The sequence below is a fragment of the Myotis lucifugus genome, unplaced genomic scaffold (genome assembly GCF_000147115.1).
Source record: "Myotis lucifugus unplaced genomic scaffold, Myoluc2.0 scaffold_29, whole genome shotgun sequence".
NCBI classification, from domain to species: Eukaryota; Metazoa; Chordata; class Mammalia; order Chiroptera; family Vespertilionidae; genus Myotis; species Myotis lucifugus.
Genome location: NW_005871077.1, coordinates 9,196,117 through 9,213,066, shown reverse-complemented (window position 1 = coordinate 9,213,066; position 16,950 = coordinate 9,196,117). Strand labels below are relative to the sequence as shown.

Here is a 16,950-nt window from a genome sequence, read left to right as displayed (position 1 = left end):
TCAATAAATCCACAAACAAGTTTTTTAAAAATATATTTTTATTGATTTCAGAGAGGCAGGGAGAGGGAGAGAAAGATAGAAATATCAATGATGAGAAAAAATCATTGATTGGCTGCTTCCTGCATGCCCCCTACTGGGGACCAAGCCAGCAACTCAGGCATGTGCACTGACCAAGAATGGAATCATGACCTCTTGATTCATAGGTCGACACTCAACTCCGAACCACATCCACTGGGCCAAACAAGAAGTTTTGGCAAGGATGTGGAGAAAAGGGAACCTTCATGCACTGTTGGTAAGAATGCAGACAGGTACAGTCTCTGTGAAAAATACTTTAGAAATTCCTCAAAAATTAAAATTGGAACTGCCTTTTGACCCAGAAATTCTAATTCAAAAAAACATATGCACCCCTATGTTCATTGCAGCATTAATTGCAACAGGTAATCTATAGAAGCAACCCAAATACCCATCAATAGACAAGTGGATAAAAAAGTAGTGGTACATATATACAATGGAATATTACTTGGCCATAAAAAAACAATGAAATTTTATTATTAGCAGCAGCAAGGATGTACATAGAGGGTAATATGTTAAGTAAAATAAGTCTGTCAGAGAAAGACACATACCATGTAATTTCACTTATATGTGGAATCTAAAGAACAATATAAATGAACAAACAAAACAGACAGACTCATAGATGCAGAGAACAGACTTGATGAGGAGGAGGTTTGGGAACTGATGAAGAAGGTGAAAGTACACATTGGTAGTTATAAAATAGTCATGAGGATGTAAGTACAGCATAGGAAACATAGTCAATAACACTGTAATAACTATGTATGGTGCCAGGTGGGTCCTGAAAATATCAAGGGGAACATTTTACAAAGTATGTGATTATCTGACTAATATACTGTATATCTGAAACTAATACAAAATAATATTGAATGCAAAATGTAATTGAAAAATATTTTTTAAAATTTAAATAAGTAAGAAAAAACACAAACATGATCATTTTATAAGAATGGTGTGATTATGGATTATTTTCTTTGTTTTACAAATATTTTATAATGTGATTTTCATTACTTTTTACAATTTCATTATATATTTAAAAAGTACATTTCCTAAAGGTAACTTGTACCAGTTGGGATTTGTGATTAGATATATAAGAAGTCAAATGTCAGAATTGTGAATTGTGAATGATAGTTCAATAATGCTTTTAACAAAAAATAATTATGACTTAGTTGGTAGGAGTATATATGTATGAAATATTTGGCAATAGAAGTTGACAAAAATATTCTGAGAAATTTGGGGAATATCCTCAGAATATTGGCAGAAAATAGAAGTTGCTTTGCAGTCCCAAAGCCAGCCAAGTCTACATCAAAATGTCTGGCTAGGCTTCACTGCTGGTTCTGCCTCCCTTGGACACTCACCACTGCTATAAATTTCTGCAGATTGCCTCAATTGTTGAGCAGGAGCATCTTATCGGCCAAGTCTAGATTACACAAGTGGCAAAAAGTAGGGAGATGGAATATTTATCTAGCTCTTTTGCTTCTGTTAGGGATCTTGGTCCCCCTCCTACCACAATCTGCATAATGTAGAGTTCCCAAACAGAAGATTGTTCAATTGCTGGAAAGGCAAATACTGGCACATGTCCACCATAGGATTATACAAAACTGTAGCATATGAAAGGGCTATAAATAAAAATTATATTATTGCAATGTGTTAAATGAATAATGTCCTCCATTCACTTCAAAAGAAAACTATTTTGTGTTCTTTAAAGATAATATGAAGCTTCCATTATTTCATGTAGACTATGCCTTATGGCAGTAGGTCTCTCAAATTACACTCATTACTCCTTTTAAGTATCCCAAACCCTGTCCATTGTTCATGGCCAATTTTAAGTCCCTCTTCCATGAAGTGACATAGTTCTTTTCTGCTAAAACAGTCACCTGCCCCTCAACTGAAATACATGCATTTGCAAACATTCTAGACCAGCCTACAGCCCACGGGCTGGATCCAGCCCGTTTGAAATGAATAAAACTTAAAAAAAAAAGACCATACCCTTTTATGTAATGATGTTTACTTTGAATTTATATTAGTTCACACAAACACTCCATCCATGCTTTTGTTCCGGCCCTCCGGTCCAGTTTAAGAACCCATTGTGGCCCTCGAGTCAAAAAGTTTGCCCACCCCTGTTCTAGACTATTAATAAAAGCAAATGTTAAGATGAGGAGAGTAATCATGAGGCCAACTACATCTATTGAGAAAATATTCAACAATTCAGATTTCAGGCATAATCCATACTAATAAAAGAGAAAGATGCAAATTGACCATCCCTCCATGATGCCCACAAGCCACACCCACCAGCCAATCAGGAGTGAGTATGCAAATTAATCTGACAAACCAGGTGGGTTAATTTGCATATGCAGGTGTCAAGTGCCCCGGGAGGCAAAGGTGGCCATGGGCTCCCAGGACCATTGCTAGCCCCGGGAGGTGAGGCCGGCTGTGCCTAGCCATGCCTGCAGGCTCCTGGGACCTTCACTGGCAGAGAGCAGAGTGAAAGAGCGGGCAGAGAGCAGGAGGTTTGGAAGACTTGGCAGAGCAGGAGGCCTCTGGACATAAAGCAGAGCGAGAGAGAGGGCAGCTTGGAGGGCATGGCTTCCTCTGTCACCCAAGCTTCCTCATCATAGCTGTGGAAACTGACAGCATGGAAGAGAAGTCCCACCCCAACAGAATCAGCCAGAATCAGCCATTGGTCAGACAGCTCTCAGCGGCCTGACAGCAGGAATCTCATTCACCTGCATCTCAGACCGTAACAGTAGAGAGGTGGGACTATGTTTAAAGAACAACTGTTAATACAACGTAGCTCTGCAGCCGAAAGATGCCGGTGTTATCAACAGAAAATGTCTGAAGAGCAACATGTGTCTGATCTTGAAAGAAAGTGGCGTCTGTGAAAGAATGTATCTGAAGACGAGCTACTGGAAAAATGTTGCTCTGATGCTGAAAATCACCAACGTCATTGACAGAAAATGTCTAAAAACCAATGTGCCTTTGAAGTTGAAAGAAGGCAGTGGCAATGACAGAATATGTCTAGAGAACAATCATCAACAAGTACTATCAATTCTGGTAGGAACTGCCTTCTCAGCAAAAATAAAGTACATGAGGATGCAATTCTCGAACATAGTTGTGTCGGAATGACTGTTAGATGTGAATTTTGCCTATCACTACATTTCTCTGATGAAAAACTATCCAATGGGAAATTTACTCAATGTTGTAGCAAAGGGAAAGTCTGTCCAAATGATATACGTTTTCCAGATTACCTGGCATATTTTAAAAGATTAATGACAAACAAAGATTCTGACAGTAAAAATTTCATGGAAAATATTCGTTCCATAAATAGTTCTTTTGCTTTTGCTTCCATGGGTGCAAATATTTCATCACCATCAGGATATGGGCCATACTGTTTTAGAATAAACTGACAAGTTTATCACTGTACTGGAACTTTACATCCTTTGGATGGTGTTTCTCAGAAGTTTGCCCAACTCTGTATTTTGGATACAGCCAAAGCTACAAGTAAAAGATTAGCAATTCCAGAAAACCAGGGCTGCTCAGAAAGACTCATGATCAACATCAACAACCTCATGTATGAAATAAATGAATTAACAAAATTGTACAAGATGCTACATGAGGTAGAAAGGAAGCCCAATCTGAAGCAGCAGCAAAAGGTATTGCTCCCACAGAAATAACAATGGCAATTAAATATGAGCATAACAGTGACCCAAGTAGATATAATTCTCCCCATGTAACCGAGGTTGCTGTCATATTCAGAAATGAAGATGGAGAACCTCATTTTGAAAGGAGCTTGCTCATTCATTCTAAACCAGATCCCAATAATCCAAATGCTACTAAAATGAAACAAATCAATATTCTGTTTCCTACATTAGATGCAATGACATATCCTATTCTTTTTCCACATGGTGAAAAAGGCTAGGGAACAGATATTGCATTAAGACTCAGAGACAATAGTGTAATCAACAATAATATTAGACAAAATGTAAGGACACGAGTTACACAAATGCAGTATTATGGATTTCATCTCTCTGTGCGGGACACGTGCAATCCTATTTTAAATGCAGGAAAATTAACTCAACAGTTTATGGTGAATTCATATTAAAAAATGGAGGCAAATCGGATACATTTCATCAAAGCAAACCAATATAGGTTGACAGTTGAAAAATATAGTGGTTTGATGGACGTTCTCAAATCTAGATCTGAAAATGACAATATGCCGATTGGTAAAATGATAATACTTCCATCATCATTTGAGGGTAGTCCGAGAAATATGCAGCAGTGATATCAGGATGCTATGGCAATTATAACGAAGTACGGCAAGCCCAATTTATTCACAACCATGACATGCAACCCCAAATGGGAAGATATTGCAAATAATTTACAATACTGGCAAAAAGTTGAAAACAGACCTGACTTGGTAGCCAGAGTTTTTAATATTAAGCTGAATGCTCTTTTAAATGATATCTGTAAATTCCATTTATTTGGCAAAGTAATAGCTAAAATTCATGTCTTTGAGTTTCAGAAACGCGGACTGCCTCACACTCACATCCTCTAATTAATTCCCTTTCGATGTGCACGAATTTCATGCACTGGGCCACTAGTCTATAAAATAAAGGGGAAATATGCAAATTGACCATCACTCCAACACAAAAAGATGGCCACCCCCAAGTGGTCAAAGATGGCTGCCCCCATGTGGATACAAGATGGCTGCCACAAGATGGCCATCAGGGGAGGGCAGTTGTGGGTGATCAGGCCTGCAAGGGAGAGCAGTTGGGGTTGATGAGGCCTGCAGAGGACAGCAATTAAGGGTGACCAGGATGGCAGAGGAGGGCAGTTGGGGGCAATCAGGCCTTCAGGGGAGGGCTGCTGGGGGCAACCAGGACTGTAGGGGAGGGCAGTTAGGGGGGAACCAGGCCTACAGGGGAGAACAGTTAGGGGCAACCAGGCCGGCAGGGGAGGGCAGTTGGGGGGAACCAGACCTACAGGGGAGGGTAGTTAGTGGTGACCTGGCTGGCAGGGGAGGGCAGTTAGGGGCAATCGGGCCAGCAAGGAGCAGTTAGGCATCGATCAGACTGACAGGGGAGTAGTTAGGGGGTGATCAGGCAGGCAGAAGTGGTTAGAGGCAATCAGGCAGGCAGGCGAGCAGTTGGGAGCCAGCAGTCCTTGTTTTTAAGAGGGATGTCCGACTGCCTGTTCAGGGCCTGAACGGGCAGTCGGACATCCCTCTCATAATCTGGGACTGCTGGCTCCTAAACGTTTGCCTGCCAGCCTGATCACCCCTAACCAGTCTGCCTGCCTGCCTGATGGCCCCTAACTGCTCAACTGCCTGCCTGCCTGATTGCCCCTAACCGCTCACCTACCTGCCTGATCACCCCTAACTGCTCATCTGCCTGCCTGCCTGATGGCCCCTAACCACTCTGCCTGCCTGCCTGATCACCCCTAACTGCTCACCTGCCTGCCTGATTGTCCCTAACCACCTCTGCTTCAGCCCCTGCCATGGCAGCTTCATCTTAAAGGAAGTCTCGAATAATGTCTGGAAGGTCATTCGGCTGTCTGGTCTAATTAGCATATTATGCTTTTATTATTATAGATTTTTCAATTACAGTTCACATTCAATATTACTTTGTACTAGAGGCCCAGTGCACAAAAATTTGTGCACTCAGGGGGGTCCCTCAGCCGCGCCTGTGCCCTCTTGCAGTCTGGGACCCCTCCGGAGATGACCAACTGCTGGCTTAAGCCCGCTCCCCATGGATTGGGCCTAAGCTGGCAGCCAGACATCCCTTTGGCAGCCTGGGAGCCCTTCTGGGATGTCCACTTGCCAGCAGGGAGCAGGCCTAAGCTGCAGTCAGACATCCTTAGCACTGCTGAGGAGGCAGGAGAGGTTCCCACCACCACCGCTGTACTGGCAGCCATCAGCCTTGCTTGTGGCTGAGCAGAGCTCCCCCATGTGGGAGCGCACTGACCACCAGAGGGCAGCTTCTGCATTGAGCATCTGCCCCCTGGTGGTCAGTGTGTGTTATAGTGGCCAGTCATTCCCAGTCGTTCTGCTGTTAGGGTCAATTTGCATATTATCCTTTTATTATATAGGAGTGCCTGGCCAATTGGGTGAGGGGCTGATGGCTGTTTGCAGGCTGGCCACAGCCCTTTCAGTGTGGGGATCCCCACTGGGGTGCCTGGTCATCCTGGGTGAGGGGCTGAGGGCCATTTGCAGGCTGGCCACAGTCCCTTCAGGGTGGGGGGTCCTGCTGGGGTGCCTGGCCAGTCTGGGTGAGGGGCAGTGGGCTGTTTTCAGGCTGGCTAAGCCCCCCAGTGGGGACCCTCACCCCATGAGGGTGTGGCCAGCCTGGGTGTGAGGCTGATGGCTGTTTGCAGACTGGCCAAGCCCCCCAGTGGGAACCCTTACCCCATGAGGGTATGGCCATCCTGGGTGAGGGGCTGATGGCTGTTTGCAGGCTGGTCACAGCCCCCAGCCACCCAAGCTCTCAGTGGAGGCTGGCTGGAAGCAGGTATCTGGGATTTATTTATCTTCTATAATTGAAACTTTGTTGTCATGAGCGGAGGCCACAGCCAGCTCAGGGCAGGCGGGAAGCTTGGCTTCCTCCATTGCCCGGGAAACCAGGCCTCCTGCTTGCTCCAGCTCCTTGGCTGCTGTCCACCATCTTGGTTGGGTTAATTTGCATATAGTTGCTCTGATTGGCTGGTGGGCATGGCTTGGGGTGTAGCGAAGGTACGGTCAATTAGCATCTTTGTCTTTTATTAGTGTAGGTTAGTTTCAGGTGTACAGCATTATGATTAGATAATCACATACTTTACGAAGTGTTCCCCGTAATATTTTCAGTAACCAACTAACAAGGAGTGTTGGGGGACTCAATGAAACAGGTAAAGGGATTGAAAAGTACAGATTAGCAATATGGGCAGGTGTCTGATTTTAATTAATAAATCTTAAATGGATTATATGCTTCCTAAACCTGAGAAAGAGTATTGATCCCAGGTTTTCTGGAGATTTGCTTTCAGAGATTGGTTTTACCAAGCAACCCAAGGTCATCTTTACAAATGCATTTTCAAATTGTTTGTTACATCTCTCCTTTCATGAGTTGAACTGACTCAAGGATCTTATGATGATCTCACTGACAGTAAGCCAGATAGATAATACCAGTTTCAGAGTGTAAGCTAATAAGTCCTTTCTTAGTAGAGGTGTACTCGAGTAGTTGCAATACTATATATTTCCAAATAGCTTGCTGTATACCTAAGGCTGTGCATGAGCCCAAGCAATAATGTCCGTTCCTGAGACAACTTATCAGGAAAGTGAATGAATCCATTGCACATCCTGAGGATGTTCCCAGTATATTTGCTGTCCTCATTTTGCACTTTGACAACTTAGAAGGCTTTGGAATGCTTCCCCATATCACTACAGAAATGCAATTGGCAACAACTAGAAAAAATGTAGCTCAGTTGTTAGGAAAAATTTGACTACCCTAGAGAGGACAAAGAGCAGATAATGGTAATCAAAGGGTCTCTTTTTTCTGCACATGCTGGTGCAATTGTTAAACTAGAAAAGAAACAAAAGAAGCAGATCTCCAAGAGCTCCTTATCCTAACAGATAAAGAGCCTATTCTGAAACAAAAGTAGAAGAGAGGCATTCCATTGTTTTCTAAAGAAGAGAGAGGATTGATAAGATTTTCTGTTACCATAAATTTAGCAGGGTGGTATTTTCTAAAATCAAAAACTATTTTCAAATTCCCAAAGAAGAGAAAAAAAAACAAGGATTTTTTTAAAGAGATAATGTATATAGGCTATGAGGCCTACATTCTACTTCCTTTAATATGAAAGATATTGATCTCCTTTTTCTTAATTTAAACGCAATTAAAATAAGTGAATCCAGTTTCTAAATATCTCAGCAACCAAAAACTAAGCCAAGTTTGGGTCCCAGCAAAGTTAAACTTATGATTTAGCTAATTAGATTTTTGTCTAGATATAAAACACAGTATAAATAGTTCTACTTCCCTAACTTAATTTTAAAAAAAGCAAGAGAAGTATCATGAAAACCCAGAAATATAAAATTCTGAAATCCATTCTGTCTTGACATCATTTCTCCTATATATACAAGCCCATACACTAAACATTAATTTCTATCAGGAAGTGTGAAATTTATATTTCTAGTGATATGCAATAAATTTCTCAGCCATAATGAGAAATAAGGAATAAATTTGGTATCAAACCATTGAAAGGAATGTCCCTAGAACAACAAAGATATAAATAACAACAAAGATATAAATTATTTCACTAACTTTTGATGGAGTGGTATGCAAGTAAACAGTCATCAGAGAACAACTCAGAACCATACTAAGCTGAACCTCAAAATGAATTTATGAGCTTAGCAACCAAGGAGGAAATAGAAAATAATTCATCAAGGTTTCTAATAATCATAATTTATAGAGTCACATAATTTTATATAAAGAAAAATTATGTACTTCCAGTTAGAAAAGCTAAAGTTAAACTTAAATTGATGTGTACTCCATACTTGACTCTAGAAGTGACAATTAATAACAAACACTTATTGAGGATTTATATTCCAGGCACTGCCACGATGATTTTATATATGTAAAGTCATCAATACTATTTTTTATTATTTTTAACTTTTTATTTTTTTATAACCCTATGAAGTAAATATTATTATTACCCCATTTTATAGATCAAGAAACTACAACACAATGTGGTTAAGAAGTGGTATTCAAACCAAGGAAGATTCAGACTACAAGAGCCTACACTCTCCTTCCATTGCCGCTCAATTTAAGTTTATTGAATCTCAAGCTCTTCAAATCTGATATAACAAAAATACCACCTACCTCCTTGTTCTGGGGCCAACATTTGAAGTTATTTTGATAAGGATTTGAGTTACAAAGATATAGGGCAATATTGATATCCAGATCTTTAGCATAACAATATTCATTGTGTTGGCTAGCAGAAATCTCTGATCAAATCTACATTCTTTGTTGTAACAAGAATAGAGTTGTGAGAGAGGAATGAGAAAAGTGAGAGAAAGAAGGAAAGAGAGTGCAGGATTAATAAAATATACACATTCTCTGAATATTCCAGAGAATTTTCTAAAGAGTCACAGCTAGAGGGAGAGTCACAAGAAGGATAAATTCTGTAAAAACATGTAGTAACATGTATAAATGTCCATAATACATTAATTTTTAAATAATAAAAACCTGTACAATATTATCCTAATGTGAAAGAACACATAGAACACTGTAAGCCTGGACAAGTGGAATAATGTGCACTAAGTTGCTATGTGATTGTATTTCACTTTAAGCCATGATGGAATAACAGGACCAGGCTTTACTCTGCTGCCTTAACCAAGAAGAAACTAGACAAAACAAACAAACAAAAACACTGTTTTCAAACATTTGAAAATAGGCAGTGAAAAAAAATGATCCCTTAAAAAAAAAAGATAAACAAATGAGGTTAGTTCTGTGAATGCCCCCAGATCAATACCTGAAGAGTTTCCAGGTATCAGTGAAAAATAAAAAGAGGAAGCAAAATATAGTCTAGCATTCTTACTTATTGGAGGTGGCAGAGCTCAGAATTTAGGGAGACTAAGGTAGACAGAATTTATAGGTCAGAGTAATGAAAAGGTAGGAGCTACATTAAATGAAAACTACAGATGGTTGTGGGAACCAATTCAACCCCAACAGGAATCCCCAATTTGGGATGTGTTGAAGAAGGAAACTTAATTAAGTACGAAACAGCTAAATTGTGACACAGCATGGCTGTAAAAACAGCACAGCTGTGAGTCTCCTGACCCTGTGACCAGGCCCTTCTCTTGCTAGACAGCTCTGCTCTGCTCCTCCAGGATCTGTTCAACTTCAAGCTGTTGTGCCCTCTGCTGGTATGCTCCATTCTGTGCCAGTCTGCTCTGTCCTGCACTGGTGTGCTCTACTCCTGTAGTGAGACATCTTCTTAGATGTTTCAGCTCAACCAGGGAGGAGCTTGGGTAGAAAGGGAAAGTGTACTCCCAAGGATAGGGGGAGCTGGCTAATATGGACTGAAGTCCCCACCCCTGGTCCCTGATTGGTCTGTTCTCATGCAAATGAGGATCCAAATCCTTGCAGTTTGACTGGTCCAAGAGGCACTGTTCTGATTAGTCAGAATAGAGCTGCTCTGGTTGGTCGGAGCTGCACAGCTCTGATTGGATGGGGAAAGCCTCAGTCCTATTGGTTGAAATAGGATTCCAGGAACTCATCTACAATAGCTGGCGCAGGTGGCAAAAACACAGTGCAGGCAGGCAGTTCAGTGCACAGGCAGACAGATGATTTACTGCAGGCCTCTACCTAAAGTGTGATTTGTGTGAGAGGCCCTATGTAGAAATGGCTGCAAGAATTTTTTTTATTTGAGCCCAGTTAGACACTAGACCCCCTTCTTAGTAGGTGTCTTTTTTCTCAGAGTTCACACCTTGAATTATTGGCTCAGTACTATCTACAAATGCACATAGGAAAATTACCCAGACCAGAGAAAGAGCCATGAACAAGCATACAGAACTTGGGTAGTGCCCTAGGGATGGCTGAAGGCAGAACCGGATCTCCCTGCCCAACAGTGGCAAGGTCTGGCTCACCATCTGCCATACACCTGTGCCATCCTTGACCTGCCAGGCAGCCCGGCCACCATGGCTCTTTTGGTGCTGGGCATGGTTATGACAGTGCTCAGTCATTTACTGCTTTACATGAAACTGCTCATTCAGGTAGGTTATGAGCTGATGCCCCCCACCATTGGGACCAATGTGTTGGGGAGGAAGCTCCTCTTTCCACTGAATTTCTTTACCTTGCCAAGGAAATTTTTCAAGTGGATGGAAAGATAGGGCTGCTCCAGACCTGAGTCCCCAGTTGATGTCCAACACCCTCTCCACTATGACATGGGGAAACATGAAAAACGTTTTTCCTCCAGAAGAGATCATGCAGAATTCCAACAAGGATGACATGAAGACTTCTCTGAGGAAAGTGGTGAAGGAGACCTCCTAGGAGATGATGATGCAGGTTGTAAAAGAATTCACAACTGAGAGAAGAAATAGATGCAGAGAGAAAATTTATTTTACTTTCCCTGAAGGGTAAGGGCTAGTACATTACTAATCATTTCAAGGACAAGTAATAAACAGTGGCCTGATCTTTTAAAGGGTAATGGCTACTGTTGCTATGTGACAAGGAAAGGAGGGGGATTTGGGGTTGAAACAGGCTTGCAGATGTCCTAGAGAAGTGTTTTATCAGTATTTTTCACAAGCCTATAAAACATGCTTATAGTAAAGTTATGAAAAGTTCAAAAGAGGCTTATTGGAGTGGGGAGGAGTTTCTATTAACTAGAGACTCCTTGATGCAAATTATCCTTGAGTTGTAAAAATATCAAAGAGGAGAGGTATACAAGAATGTAACCTTGATTTTAGTCCTGCAGTATGTTTATATAATGTATCATGCTTATTGATTTGCAAATATTGTAACAGTTTTGCATCCCAGGAATAAATCCCACGTGGTCATGATGTATGATCTTTTTAATGTATTGCTGGATCTGATTTGCTAATATTTGGTTGAGGATTTTAGCATCAATGTTCATCAGGGATATTGGCCTGTAATTCTGTTTATTTGTAGTGGCTTCATCTGGTTTTAGAATTAGGGTAATGCTGGTCTCATAGAAAGATCTTGGAAGTGTTTCTTCCTCTTGAATTTTTTGGAATAGTTTGAGGAGGGTAGGTGTTCTTTGATTGTTTGATTAACTTCCTTGTGAAGCCTTCCAGACCAGGATTTTTGATTTCGGGGAGTTTTATTACTGCTTCAATTTCATCAGTAGTTATCAGCCTATTCAGGATTTCTGATTCTTCTTGATTGAGTTTTAGAAGATTGTATTTTCCTAGGAATATGTCCATTTTGTCCAGGTTGTCCAGTTTGTTGGAATAAAATCATTTATAGTATTTTTGTACTATCCTTTGTATTTCTGTGGGGTCAGTTGTTATTTCACCTCTTTCATTTCTGCTTTTGTTTATTTAGGTCCTTTCTTTGCTTCTTGGTGAGTCTGGATAGAGCTTCACCAATCTTGTTTATCCTTTCAAAGAATATACTGTATTCATTGATTGGTAGAATCAACATCATTTAAATGTTCATACTACCTAAAGCAATCTATAGATTCAGTGCAATCCCTATTAAAATACCAACAGCACATTTCAGAGACCTAGAACAAACACCATAATTTTTTTATGGAGTCAAAAAACACTCTGAATAGCTGCAGCAATCTTGAGAAAGAAGAACAAAGTTGGAGGGATCACAATACTCGGTATCAAGTAATACTACAAAGCATTGCATTCAAAATAGCCTGGTAATGGCACAGAACAAGCATATAAATCAATGTAACAGAAGAGAGGATCCAGAAGTAGAACCATGCCATAATGCTCAATTAATATTTGACAAAGAAGGCAAGAGCATACAATGGAGTAAAGACAGTCTATTCAGCCCTAACTGGTTTGGCTCAGTGGATAGAGCGTTGGCCTGTGGACTAAAAGGTCCCAGGTTCGATTCCGGCCAAGGGCATGTACCTTGGTTGCAGGCACATCCCCAGTTGGGGGTGGGCAGGAGGCAGCTGACTGATGTTTCTCTCTCATTGATGTTTCTAACTCTCTATCCCTCTCCCTTCCTCTCTGTGAAAAATCAATAAAATATATATTTAAAAAAACCAGTCTATTCAATAAATGGTGTTGGAAAAATTGGAGAGGTACATGCAAAAAAAAAATGAAAATAGACCATCATCTTACACCAGTGATGGCGAACCTTTTGAGCTCGGCATGTCAGCATTTTGGAAAACCCTAACTTAACTCTGGTGCCGTGTCACATATAGAAATTTTTTGATATTTGCAGCCATAGTAAAACAAAGACTTGTATTTTTATATTTATTTTATATATTTAAATGCCATTTAACAAAGAAAAATCAACCAAAAAAATGAGTTCACGTGTCACCTCTGACACGCGTGTCATAGGTTCACCATCACTGTCTTACACCATACAAAAGAATGAAATCAAAATGGGTAAAAGACTTAAATGTACGACATGAAACCATAAAAATCTTAGAAGAAATCATAGACAGTAAAATCTCAGATATTTCTCATAGCAATATGTTTAACCATACATCCCCTAGGACAATGGGAACTAAGGAGAAAATAAACAAATGAGACCACAAGAAAATAAAAAGCATTTGCACAGCAAAAGAAACTATAAACAAAATAACTCCCACTGCATGGGAGAACATATTTGCCAATGATACATTCAATAAGGGGTTAATTTCCTAAATAGATAGGGAATTCATACAAGTTAACAAAAGGAAGACAACCAACCCAATTAAAAAACGGGCAAAGGACCTAAATAGACACTTCTCTAAAATGGAAATACAAAACACTAAGAGGCATATGAAAAAATGTTCAAAGTCATTAATCAAAGAGATGCAAATCAAACAACAATAAGGTACCAACTCACACCTGTCAGAATGGCTATCATCAACAAATCAACAAACGACAAGTGTGGACAAGGATGTAGAAAAAAGGGAACCCTAGTATACTGCTGGTGGGAATGCAAACTTGTGTAACCTCTGTGAAAAACAGTATGGAGTTTCTTCAAAAAATTAAAAATGGAACTCCCATTTGATCCAGTGATCCCACATCTAGGAATATATCCTAAGAAATCATAAAGAATACATGCACCCCTATGTTCATAGCAGTGCAGTTTAAAACAGCTAAGTTTTAGAAACAGCCTAAGTGCCCATCAGCAGGTAAGTGGATAAAAAATCTGTGGTATATTTACACAATGGAATATTATGCAGCTGTAAAAAAGAAAGAACTCTTACCATTTGCAAGAGCATAGGTGGACCTGGAGAGTATTATGCTAAACAAAATAAGCTAGTCAGAGAAAGGTAAGTATCACATGATCTCACTCATATGTGGAATCTAATGAACAAAATTAACTGACAAACAAAATAGATGCAGAGACATATAAACATGGAACAGACTTTCGAACCTCAGAGGGAAGGCAGGGGAGGGTGGGTAGGTGGGAAGAGATGAACCAAAGAACTTGTATGCATGTGTGCATAACCCATGGACACAGACAATAGGGTGGTAAAGGTCTGGAGTTGGGGGCAGGGGTAAGCTAGAAGAGGTCAATGAGGAGAAAGAGGGACATATATAATATTCTCAACAATAAAATTTTTAAAAAATAAGTAAATAATTAAATTTAAAAAAGAATGTAGCCTTGAAAATAACTTGTCATGTATTTTGAACAAAGGAGCTGTTTGAATCAGAGGAGCTAACAATATTGAGGTTTAATTACCAGGTGCTTTTCATAAATTGTGGAAGGTGACAGCAAGGAAAAAGAGGCTTTTTTCTTGACCTCACACTCACAATCTCAATGTGCTTTATGGTCCAATCTGTATTATAGGAGGCCAAGTACAGTGGTGTGCTGAGCTCCACTGGGAACATTTACAAAAAGGAGGGGCTGCTGGGACATGTTATCAGCTTCATCCCTCACCTTCTGTGAATTATGGTTTTCTTGTGGGGCCTGTAACCTGTTGGCCCACTTCATTAATCCCTACCTGGTGGATGACCATATAAGTGAAACCTCGGAAAGGGGGTGGGAGGCGGCTGGGAAACACCCAGAACCAAGGTTTCAAGTTTAGCCAGGCTCTGGCCATCTGGAGCTACACCAATTTCTTTATGGTAATTGCAGTGAGTGTGCTGACCTACCTTTTCCTGCTGGTTGATGATCTCATGGCTTTGAACAACTGTGGGCTATAAGCTGAGCTCCCCCCTACTCCCCAGTGTTCAAATCCTGGATCCAAGGCTGGAAGTACCTGAGTGTGTGGAGTTAGCTTTGCCTTGGATGTCCTAAAACAAGCTGTCTCAGCCTGGCTACTGTAGGTGAGACAACTCCAACCCAGCAACACCTAGATGTGCCCCAGCCCTGATGGTCTTCCGTGTCCATGTTTGCCATGCCTTTGTCCAAAAGTAGGAGATGGGTGGAGGTGTGGCTATAACCAGTGGCTTGATCAGTCACCTGTTAGACCTGGAGAAGGTGGATCAAGAATAGAGAAATGGAGTAGAATCCCCTTATCTCATAGAATTTTTGAGTCTGCTTTGTGCATGGGGCCTGTGGAGTACCAGGTTGTATGGGAAAAGGCTAATAATGTCAGATCCCACTCCCACTCATTCCCAAATTACTCATCCTGCAGATCAACTGGGAGCACCACTCTGTTGCTTGTAAGTAGGGTGTGATCCTCTTTCATGAGACCACCATCATGTCAGGCCTGTACTAGGAATCTATTGCTAGTTTCTGCCTTTATTTTTCTCAACACTATTTTTTTTTCTTTTTTATTGCTTAAAGTATTACAAAGAGTATTACATATGTCTCCCTTTTTTTCCCCAGCCCTTGATAATCCCCCGGCCTCCCCTACCCCCCAGTGTCTTATGTCCATTGGTTATGCTTATATTCATGCATATAAGTCCTTCGGATGATCTCTTACCCTCCCCCTCACAGCCCCCCAACCATCCCTGGCCTTCCCGCTGTAGTTCCACAGTCTGTTCGAGGCAGCTCTGCCTCTGTATATATTTTTGTTCAAAAGTTTATTATGGTCTTTATTATCCATAAATGGGTGAGATCATGTGGTATTTTTCCTTCATTGACTGGCTTATTTCACTTAGCATAATGCTCTCCAGTTCCATCCATGCTGTTGGAAATGGTAAGAGTTCCTTCTTTTTTACAGTAGCATAGTATTCCATCCTGTAGATGTACCACAGTTTTCTAATCCATTCATCTACTGATGGGCACTTAGGCTGTTTCCAGATCTTAGCAACGGTGAATTGTGCTGCTATGAACATAGGGGTGCATATATCCTTTCTGATTGGTGTTTCTGGTTTCTTGGGATATATTCCTAGAAGTGGGATCACAGGGTCAAGTGGGAGTTCCATTTTTAGTTTTTTGAGGAAACTCCATACTGTCTTCCATAGTGGCTGCACCAGTCTGCATTCCCACCAGCAGTGCACGAGTGTTCCTTTTTCTCCACATCCTCTCCAGCACTTGTCATTTGTTGATTTGTTGATGATAGCCATTCTGACAGGTGTGAGATGGTACCTCATTGTTGTTTTGATTTGCATTTCTCGGATGATTAGTGACTTTGAGCATGTTTTCATATGTCTCTTGGCTTTCTGAATGTCCTCTTTTGAAAGGTGTCTATTTAGGTCCTTTGCCTATTTTCTGATTGGATTGTTTATCTTCCTTTTGTTGAGTTGTATGAGTTCCCTATAAATGTTGGAGATTAAACCCTTATCAGTGATAACATTGGCAAATATGTTCTCCCATGTAGTGGGCTTTCTTGTTGTTTTGTTGATGGTTTCATTTGCTGTGCAGAAGCTTTTAATTTTGATGTAGTCCCATTTGTTTATTTTCTCTTTAGTTTCCAATGCCCTAGGATCTGTATCGAAGAAGAAGTTGCTTCAGCATATGTCTGAGATTGTGTTGCCTTTGGATTCTTCTAGTATTTATATGGTTTCCCGTCGTATATTTAAGTCCTTTATCGATTTTTAGTTTATTTTTGTGTATGGTGTAAGTTGGTGGTCTACTTTTATTCTCTTGCATGTATCTGTCCAATTTTCCCAACACCATTTATTGAAGAGACTATCTTGACTCCAATGTATGTTCTTGCCTCCTTTGTCAAATATTAATTGAGCATATTGGTTCGGGCCAATTTCTGGGCTCTCTATTCTATTCCATTGATCTATATATCTGTTCTTGTGCCAGTACCAGGTAGTTTTGAGAACAGTGGCTTTGTAATACAGCTTGATATCTGGTATTGAGATCCCACCTACTT

The 16,950-nt window shown here is 40.6% G+C and overlaps 1 pseudogene; it reads left to right on the top strand.

Annotated features, from left to right (window-relative positions):
- Positions 1-2,913: 2,913 nt before the first annotated feature.
- On the top strand, positions 2,914-14,955 carry LOC102430491 (annotated as a pseudogene).
- Positions 14,956-16,950: the final 1,995 nt, after the last annotated feature.